The following is a 10,769-nucleotide window of genomic DNA, read 5'->3' as shown; positions in this document are numbered from 1 at the left end:
GGCGATTATTTTTTCAGAAAAAACTGATCATATAGGTGTTTGAATGGTTTTTTTTTTTATGGTTGAAATGGATTCAGAACCATCAAAAACCACCTGGATACCCAAAATCCTAAAGTTTGACAGCTATAACCCAACTTTCCCAAAATTTCTGCCGGATTTTGACAAAAATCATGACTACTCTAAAAGAAACAGGGTGATTATGGAAAACCAGTGAAAACAATTTTTACAAACAAATATATTTATAAAGAAAAGGCAAGTGAACACACAACCACAAACCTGAAACAAGAAGGTATGTAGTAGATGGCCAAGAACGAAGCACATCAACAATCATTCAAAACACTCATATTCAATAGTCATATAAACATCTCTTAAAACTTTCATCGTATAAGTCTCCAAAATCTAAAGATTTCTTCTAAACCACATTTGAGAATGTTCTTGAAAAAAGAAAATTGTTGGTCAAGAAACTTTACATACCAGAGTGAACCATGAAAGCAATAACACTCACCTCAACTATTCCAATTGTTACATTTGTTTTTTTAAGGTTAGCAAAACATTAAATATTACATATGTTCACATTGTTTAGCCAAAAAAGATTTAGAAAAAAAATCCTCTTTCACAACCATTGACTGAACAAAAAAGATTTAGAAACATTGGTGGGAAATTTCCCATTCCAGAATATTGTATGAGATAATTTAATTAGGCCAAAATTACATAAATGCAAAAACATTTATATTAATAAATTTCCATACTATGCATGAAATATTTTAACTCTTATGAATTGTAACCTTTTAGTTGCGTTAACATACATGTTCAATGAAATATTCTAGCAAGATTGTGCAATCACATTCCTCAATCTATTCACTAAAAAAAGTGGAGGGTAAAACCTAAACAACAAAAGTCATGACCTTGCTGATAATGGTATGATGGCTGTGTGTGAGAATACCTAATCCAGATTCCGGACATAAAATACATACTGTTTAGCAAAAGTGGGCACATATCAATTAAGCTAGTCCAACTCAAATATATATGTTTGATAAGATAGAAATTTTATATCAATTACACAAACGATCAAATTAGGTCAATGGGACCCAAAGGTACATCAAGCTACAATGACCATGTGGGAGCGATTAGGCATCTCCTAGAAGGGTAAACTACAGAGGTGAGTTGGACACCTCGAATTTCTATGTCGTCCATCTCCTTTATGACTGATTAAATACTGTACAAAACAAAATCATGTCGAATAACAGAGATATTTACATTAATTTTGATTCTTGTTTGCCAAAGAATATCTGTACAAGTAAAAGCCAGGCCCCTACATGAATTGGTGGAAAACTGGTAGCTGCTTCACTAGTGTGCTGAAGTGACTGAATTTCTAGTCTCATGCAAGAGAATTGTTTGAGCAGTTCTTAAAGAGTCCCAACTGTGAAGGATTCAAAGAAGAGAACGAGCTTTCTTTTTTGCTTTAGGAGTACCAAATGTGAGAAGATTATACGGAGAAGGCATTAATGATGGCAATCTCAACAAACTATTTACAATTTTGTCACTTCCACTGCAACACAATGATAACAAAACAGAAATAAATTGTCCTTGCATTTAGTTGAAGATGAACCCAATCTTAAATGGTTGACTATTAGAGGGATTGCAGAGATTTTTCTAATTGCAAGTAATCCTCTTAGCTCTCTTACAAGAACAACCAGAACACCAAATGCATATTTTCTAGTTTTTATCTAAGAATCCCTTTTTAGAGGAAAAACTAATGCAAGATTTGGAGGAAGTGGAGTGGTCACATGGGAGATTTAGCATAGTAGACCATCATGATGGATGTGATTTCTTGGAGAAATATTGACATTTCCGTACTTATGACACAGTGAGCATGAGCAAGATTTGCTTTGATTTAAAAAGACTAGGTCCTTACTATCATGATAAATCCACAAGCACAAGATCTGAAATACAGAGAATTCAAGCCAAAATAGAGTTGTGATCTGGGAAAACTATTGGGATGAAATCCAAGATGGAGACGAGAATTGTGACTGGGTGACTGAGAAATAAGTGTTATTAAGAATAAATTGCTTATAAACATATTAAAGAAACCTTTCATCATCGATCAACAACCAATGAACAAATCACATAGCATATCAATATCTCTCCAGAAACAAAGATTTGAGAAGGTGTTTGGAAGGATCAAACAACATCATAATGTATTAATGATAATAAAAAAACCATGAACCAGTTACTTTGCTCAAAATACATTTGTCCATGTACATGGAATATATTACATTTTTCCATAAATTTGTCTCCTATACAAAAAACCGTAATCATTGCATGTTGGGGAAAAATAAAACAGTAATAGGTTCTTCTTTAGTGAAAGAACCATGCTATGATAGACCCCAGAAAAATGATAACAACAACCCATTCGCACAATGGGGATTTATATTAATGGTGATCAATGATTTCTGTTACAGTGGATGGTGATCCTATGTCATATTTGACATCTACATATGTGCTTAAAAATGCTCTAGACATTATATGAGTGGACATCTTTTCAATACCTGCAGAGAGATTGATGGTAAAATGTTGAAATTGACAACTCCAATTTATTGCTTCCTTATGAAGAGGTTTTAAATTGTCCTTACGAACCCGATAGATGCCTTTCATCTGATTACATATCAACTCCGGGTTCGTGAAGACTTCAATATCATTGACATCATGTTGTTTTGCCTCTTTTAACCCTTCAACAAGGGCAATGTAATATGCCTCATTGTTTGTCGTCATTCCAGGCACTTCTCTCTTTCCATGAAATATATGATTTGTTTCCATATTGTAAAAGACGAATTTAATAACTGCTCGACCTGGATTTGGAAAGCAGGACACTTCAATGCATAAACGCCACTTTTGCACCATTTTTTACACTTCAAAAACCTGAAAAATAAGATAACAGTAAATTCATGTTAAAAAAGTAGACAATTATCTATTTCCTAATACTCAACATGTTTTTCAATCATATATAATTAAAAAAAGCAGATAATTTATGTTCATTTACACTGCAACACTTTCAATACTGGCAACTATTCTGCAAAAAACACATTTAACAATCACCACTTTATATAGATGAAATGCTCATTATAGGACCCAAATACATCTATGAGTTTTAAAATAAATGATACTGAATTAGGCTTCTCTGGTTTTTGAATGCCATATGCAAACTCTAAAAATATTTATCCTTACCAACTGTCCATACACCAAAAACCACATAACCCTAGACTAACAGAGCATTGTCTAAGCAAAACATGATTCATGTATATGCCTTATGTGTGACAGAAATTCCATTTGTCATATAACATCACAAGAAATTTATTCAGCCACTTTACATGAACGGTTCCTTCACACTACACTTGTTAAAGGTTGAACTTCATCAACAACATTTGGAACAACTTTTCTATTACAATTGGGGGATAGGGTAGATTCTAAAGCTATCTTTAGGTTGAAGTAATAGCACTCCACCACTCTCCTACAAATATTATGGGCAATTTTGTGTTGTGCCTTGTGGATCATTGATGTCTAGGTGTCATGGCTTGTGGATCATCTTTGGGTTTGACGTGATAGCATCTTCCTTAGTTCTGATACTAACATTGCAAGCACTTTTTGTGTAATGCCTTGTAGAGAATCTTTGAAATTGGCATTGGCTTTGGCTTTTGCATTGCAAGCAATTACTATTGTAATGCCTTATAGAGAATCTTTGAAATTGGCTTTGGCTTTTGGTTGTCATCTATGTGATGTTGCAAGCTATTTTCAAACTCATGTGAAATTTTGATGTTGCAGTGCATGCTGATGGCAATGTCGTGAAAATGCTTGTGGGGAATAAGTTTGATTTAGCTCATATAAGGGAAGTTATTGTGGAAGATGGGAAGAGGCTTTCTGAATCAGAGGGGCTATTCTTCATTGAGACCTCTGCTCTGGATAATACAAATGTATTATCTGCATTCCAAATTGTGGTCAAGGAGATTTACACTAATGTGAGCAAGAAAATGCTGAATTCAGATTCCTATAAGTCTCAATATTATGGATATATATGGAGATGGGGATGGAGTGGAACCACCCAAGACAAAGAATTCTTGCTGCTGAGGATTCAAAGAAAAAGCTCCTTTGTTTCTGGGCTCCTTGAATATTATTTGCTTCATATGACCTTTTGTTGATTGAGATCCTTAAGGTTTCCTTAGGCTAATATAATTTTTTTTGTTTATTAGGAAAGTTTCAATATGTTGGATAATTTTTTTTTTCAATTTTATGAAGAAACCAGTAAGGGTCCCTAACTGGGCTTCTTAGGCTTGAGCCCTAGATGTTGTACACAAAGTAGAATAATAGTTATGTATTAAGTAATACATGCAAAGCAATCTTTTTTAGAATGTTTTAGTCAAATTGATCTTCATTTTGTTTGAAATCATTTAGGGAATCTTGGATTCCTAGATGGAGGTTAATGGACAGTTTGCAAATGCCCAGATCTATTGTCTGGCTCAATGTTGTAAACATTATTTCTACAGAATTCTAGGAATTCTTTATCTAATTGTCCTTGAAGCAAGTTTATGTGTATGGTATTAGCAATTTAATGAAAGCTCTTGTCAGATTTTCTTCTATGATTTTCCTTGAAGCAAGTTTATGCATATAGTGAGCAATTTAAGATAGACATTGCAAATGGCAATCAAATGTCAATTTCTGGGGCGCTTAGAGTAGCAAAACCCACTCCGAAGGTTAATCAATGATCATTCTCTCTTGGAATTGTAGAGGTTTAGCCAACAACCTAAAAAAGTTGACCTTAAAAGAAGTAATCCGGACCTACAATCCGGATACACTCCTCCTTCAAGAAACCCTGGGAGCAGGTGAAGAAATCTAAAAATCATTATCAAAAACTCTGCCAATTTGGACCATCCAGGTCTTGGACGCCAAAGGTCATTCTGGGGGCCTAGCCATGTCATTTAAGCAAGAGAAATTTAAAGCCCTAAACTCCTAGGGGATGGACCAGGTAATGGGGATGGAAGTCTACTCCCAAGAACTCTGCACCACTCTGTTGATAGTAAACATTTATGGGCCCTGCCAGGGAAGAGCCCTCTTCTGGAAGACCCTCCTCTCCAAATCCTTAATGAAAAATCCCAACTTGGTTATCGGGGGAGACTTAAACTTCTCCATAGGCTCCTCCGAAACTTGGGGCCCCTCGGCCAGAGAAGATCAACTATCAGACTTTTTCACCAACCTTTTCAGAGACTACAAATTGTTGGACATTAACTTGCTAAAGGTAAGACCTACCTGGAGAAATAGGAGAATAGGGGATGGTCGTGTAGCAAAAAGACTGGACCATTTCCTCCTTCGGGAGGAAGCAGCAGCAAAGATCCCAGCCTTTCGTCAGTGGGTGGGTGAAGGGGGGAACTCGGACCATATGCCAGTCTTGCTAGAACTATCCAAGCTCCCCAAAAAACCGGCAGCCCCCTTCAAATTCAATCCTACCTAGCTTCAAGAGGATTCCTTCAACTCCCTCTTTAAGTCCACTTGCAGACCTGCAAGGACCTATGGAGAATCTAAAGCGCCTTATAAAAGCCACAGTGAACTGGGCCAAGGAAAAGAAATTGAAAGAAGATGAAGACCTCATACAAATAGGAAGGAATCTCCAATGGCTCGAAAGCCCTGAAGCCGATGGCTATGAAAATCAAGAGAAAAGGGAAAAAATCATGCATTAGGAAGCCCAAAGGAATAAAATTCTCTTGGCAAGAGAATAATAATGGCAAATGAAAAGCAAAGCCATTTAGCTAAAGGCAGGGGATGAAAACACCAAATTCTTCCAAAATTATGCCAGAGGGAGGAAGAACACAAACACCATCTGGCACCTAAAAGAAGAAGGAGGAAGAGAGGCCTGATCCTTCGAGGATCTATCCCAGATGGGCACAAGACACTTTCAAAACCTATTCTCAGACCAGGGTGGAATTTCCTTGGCGGAAGTAATCCAAACAGCCCAGACTTTTCCTTGTTATGTGGAAGAAGAGGATTCACTGGAACTAATGGGAGAAGTCACCAGGGGGGAGGTGGAAGGAATCATAAAAGCAATGCCAAAAGATAAAAGCCCTGGCCCAGACGGTTGGACAGTGGAGCTGTTCCAACATTTCTTCGAGCAATTACGGCAAGATCTTACAAAAGTTGTTGAAGAATCTAGAAGAGAAGGGGTAATCTCTCTGCCCTTCAACTCAAACTTCATAGCCATCATACCGAAAAAAGAATACCCTTCCTCTTTTCGAGGAATTTCGACCGATCTCCCTCTGCAACTGTATCTATAATATCATAGCAAAGGTGATAGCCCTCTGGGTTAAACCAATTCTATCCAGGCACATGTCAAGAGAATAGTTCGGTTTCATGAACGAGAGGTAGATCCATGAAGCAGTTGGAGTAGCCCAGGAAACCATTCATAATATCATCCAAAAAAAAATCAAAGGAGCAGTAGTGAAAATAGACCTATCTAAAGCATTTGACAGGGTCAGTTGGATGTACATTCGGATGCTTCTCACGCATCTAGGGTTTCATATTGACTTCATAAACTGGGTAATGGGATGCTTAACCAGTGTAAGCTTTGCAGTCCTCATCAATGGAGCAACCTCCTCATTTTTTCAAAGTCAGAGAGGATTACAACAAGGATGCCCCCTCTCTCCCCTCCTCTTCCTTCTAGCAGCAAAAGGCCTCAGTCAATTGCTCCTTGATGCCCGAAGGAAAGGAAATATCCAAGGGCTGGAAGTGGCAGTCAATCTAAAAATAACCCACCTCCTGTTCGTGGATGACATCCTGTTATTTTTTTACCATGAATTGCTGTGATATGACAATGCTACTCTTACTGTTTTGTTGAGATTAGTGCAGACACAGAGCTTTTAAAATTGGAATACTTGCATTGGCTGTGTCTTCACAAAATATTACTGCTACTCCTCTAACAATCGGTCTGCTTATTGAAAATGAAAACAAAGTGCTAATATATACAAATATCAATATACAAAAGATATATACAAAGCTGCATTCTATCCCTTAAAAGGGATCATGGTAATGTTTCAGCATATGACCATTAATAGGGCCTGCTTCAGCAGTGCTGCCCTATATAAATTTGAGAAAATATATGTTATTTCCCTAAACAGCAGAAATAATGAATGGCCCTTTCCATAAAAAATCAAACTTGGCACGTTTTCCCTTGTCTTCTCTTCGTGAGTCCCACCTTAGAACTTTGTCACCAATGTAGAAATCCTCAGCTTTAACTGTCTTATCAAACATCTTTTTGAGTTTCTCTTGCAAATTTTGAGCTCTGTCATAGACCTGTTCTCTGGTTTGCTGAAGATGGATGGTCTGATTAATTCTTCTTTGAATGTCATTTGGTTCAGCTTGAATTTCCTGTAGTAGTCTGATAGTAGGGATGCCCAAGGATGAAGGAAATCTGGCCTCCATGCAATATACTAGCTCATAAGGGCTCATCCCAATGGATCTCTTTGTTGAAAGTCTGTCTGCCCATAGGGCATTTACCAACTTTTTGTGCCAGTTCTTATTGTTTTCTTCTAGCACTTTCTTTATGATGTTGATGAGGCTTTTGTTGGATGATTCGGCCAATCCATTACCTTGAGCGTAATAGGCTGTAGAGTGGCCCAAGGTAATATGAAATTGGTGGCAAAAATTGAACATCTTTTTGGATTTGAAGGCAACGGTGTTATCAATAATTATTTTCTCAGGGCAGCCAAATCTAGAAAGGATATTGCACTCAAGGAATTGGATAATGATGGTGTCATTGGCTTGCCTACATGGGATGGCTTCAACCCACTTGGTGAAATAGTTAGTGGCTGTTAGGCTCCACTTGTGCTGGCCTGAGGAGGAGGGATGGATTTCTCCAATGAAGTCAAGACCCCATTGTTGAAAAGGTTTTTCGGTCGAGATGGGTTTAAGGGGAAAGGGCAACAACTTTCTTTTGCCCTTAAAGATTTGGCATTTGTGACATGACATGGCAAACTTCTTTACATCTGCAAAAAGAGAGGGCCAATAGAAACCAGCCCTTAAGATTTTATCAGTAGTGGACTTCCAATATAGATGTCCTCCATAGTCACCCGCATGGAGTTCTTTCATGACATTGTTAGTTTCATTCATGGTTAAAAAGTTAAGCAATATGCCTTCATGATTTTTCCAAAATAAAGCACCATCTATAACAAAAAACTTTAAAGCCTTCATTTTTAAAAATCTTTTCTTGGTTCTGGACAATCCTGGGGGATCAAACAGGTTTAACAGTACAAAACATATATCAACATACCATGGGGATTGCAAAAAGGTCTCACTGATGTGTGGAGTCGCCAGCTCCTGTTCATTGTCCAGCTGGTTAATGTCTAAGGCTTGAAAGTTTGTTTCAGACATCAGTATGGCTAAACCTTGTCCCTTTATCAGTTTGGTTGGTTTTATTTCTATGTCATATTCAAGAATGTTTGCAATCCACTTGCCTCTTTTTCCCTCGAATCCCTCCTAGGTTAGTATGTCTTTTACAACAACATTTGGGACATAGGCAATCACGTGTGAATACAAAATGTACACTCTGAAATCCTTGATGGCCTTAACAAGTGCATAGGCCTGCTTTTCCATGATTGGGTACTTCAAAGGGGCATCTCTTAAGGCTCGGCTGAAAAAAGCAATTGGCTTTTCATTTCCCTGTTCATCCTTTTGCAACAGGACAACAACTATAGTGTGATCAGATGCAAATGAAAATATGATAAAATCTTTGTCAAATTGTGGGCTGGTGAGGACAGGGGTTTGGGTTAAGGAAGTTTTTATACTCTTAAATGCTTGCTTGGTTTCAAGAGACCATTTTACCTTGGCATCCTTTTTTAACATGTTGCTTAACAGTCTTATCAGCTCGGCTAGATTTGGGATAAATCTCCTTAGGAAATTGATCTTTCCAAGGAATGCTTGCAGCTCTTTTATGTTTATTGGATATGGGATTTGGAGGATGGCTTGGATTCTTTCAGGATCAATTCTAATCCCATCTTTTGATATGATGTGGCCAAGTAGTTTTCCTTCTTCAAGGCCAAAGAGAGACTTCTTGGGGTTCAAGGAAATGTCATATTTCCTACATGTTATGAATATTTGCCTCAAGTGTTTGAGGTGCTCTTGATCAGATTTAGAAAAAGCGGTTAAGTCATCAAGGTAGACAACTAGGAAATCATGTATTTCCTTGGCAAATGCAATATCCATTGCTCTTTGAAAGGTAGCACCAGCGTTTTTAAGTCCGAATGGCATCTTCACATACTTAAATGTTCCCCACGGTGTGGTAAAGGCTGTCTTGTCTTGGTCATCCGGGTGAACAAATATTTGATTGAAACCTGAAAAGCCATCCAGCAAAGAGATTCTAGATGACCCCACTACTCTTTGTAGGATATGATCCATTTTGGGCAATGGGTAGTGGTCTTTTAGGGAGACTTGGTTTAGATTTCTTAGATCTACACAAAGTCTAATTTCACCTGTCTTCTTTCTTGTGGGAACAAGATTTGATACCCATTCAGAGAATCTGATGGGTGCTATTATGCCTGCTTCAAACATTCTCTTTACTTCCTTCTCAATAAAAGGGAGAAGCACAGGGTTGATTCTCCTAAGTTTCTGTTTGAAGGGCTTTTGGTTTGGTTTTAAGGGAATAGTGTGTTGAATCACTGAGGTGTCATAGGATTTCAAGTCCTCATAACTCCAAGAAAATACATCTTGGAATTCTTTGAATAAATCAACATATTTGGGCTTTTGATCAGGTGGCATATTTTTGGACAATTTGATCATTTTGGGATTCTCTGCTGTCCCAATGTTATGCTCTTCTATAGCAGTGTTCAATGGTTGCAATTTTGGCTTTCTGGGGACATCATTAGCATCAAACATGTCTTATAATGGAGTTAGGCCAACAGGCAAATAGTTATCCTTTAAGTCAATAATCTCGGCCTCTGTTTTGGCAATTTCCTCCAAATGCATCTATTTCATCTCTTCTATGTTTGTTTTGTCAAAAAATGTTGGGTTTAGGAGTTGTTTGGCTGTTACAGCTGTCACAGCCTACTGATTTTCCTGCTCATTTTCATATGTTTGCTGTTGGGAATCGTTCATAGTATCCATGTCAATGTTAATATTTACAAACTTATGCTCAGGAGTAAGGAAATTGTTAATATGGGCATCATTTTCGAACACTTGCCAATCTTTAACGTTATTTGGGACGGCCGGCCTATCTTTTATCTCAGCAGTGAAGTAATGGTTTGGCTCAAAAGGAAGCTTGGATGTACTAGCAAAAGTGGCTAGGCTGTGTGCATGAATGTTATGATTTCTTGAAATCTTGGCAAGCTTGGATTCAGTGAATGCATTGAGTATATTAGTGGCAGCAGTTCTATAGGCCCTCATTCTATTGTCATTGGTAACAAAGTTACCTATCATCTGTTGTATGACTAAATCAGAGTCACCTAGAATAGACACTTTTGCAGCTCCCAGAGCTTTGAGCAGTTTAAGGCCTAAAAGCAGAGCCTCATACTCTGCCATGTTGTTGGTGCATTTAAAGTTCAGTCTATAGGCATGGCCTTCTGCATGGCTGTTATGTGTATTGTGAATCCAGACACCTGCCCTTGCTCCTAACTTGTTGACAGAGCCGTCAAACTCTAAAAACCATGTGATTTCTTGCTTGTGGTTAGTGTTAGGAGTTTCAGTCATTCTTGCAGTGGACAGATTTGCATTTTCTGTTTGGGGAGGTTCTTCTTGTA

The sequence above is a fragment of the Pinus tabuliformis genome, chromosome 8 (genome assembly GCF_031772625.1).
Source record: "Pinus tabuliformis cultivar Carrire ecotype Pingquan chromosome 8, CPIR1, whole genome shotgun sequence".
In the NCBI taxonomy this organism is placed as follows: Eukaryota; Viridiplantae; Streptophyta; class Pinopsida; order Pinales; family Pinaceae; genus Pinus; species Pinus tabuliformis.
This window is presented reverse-complemented; position numbering follows the sequence as displayed.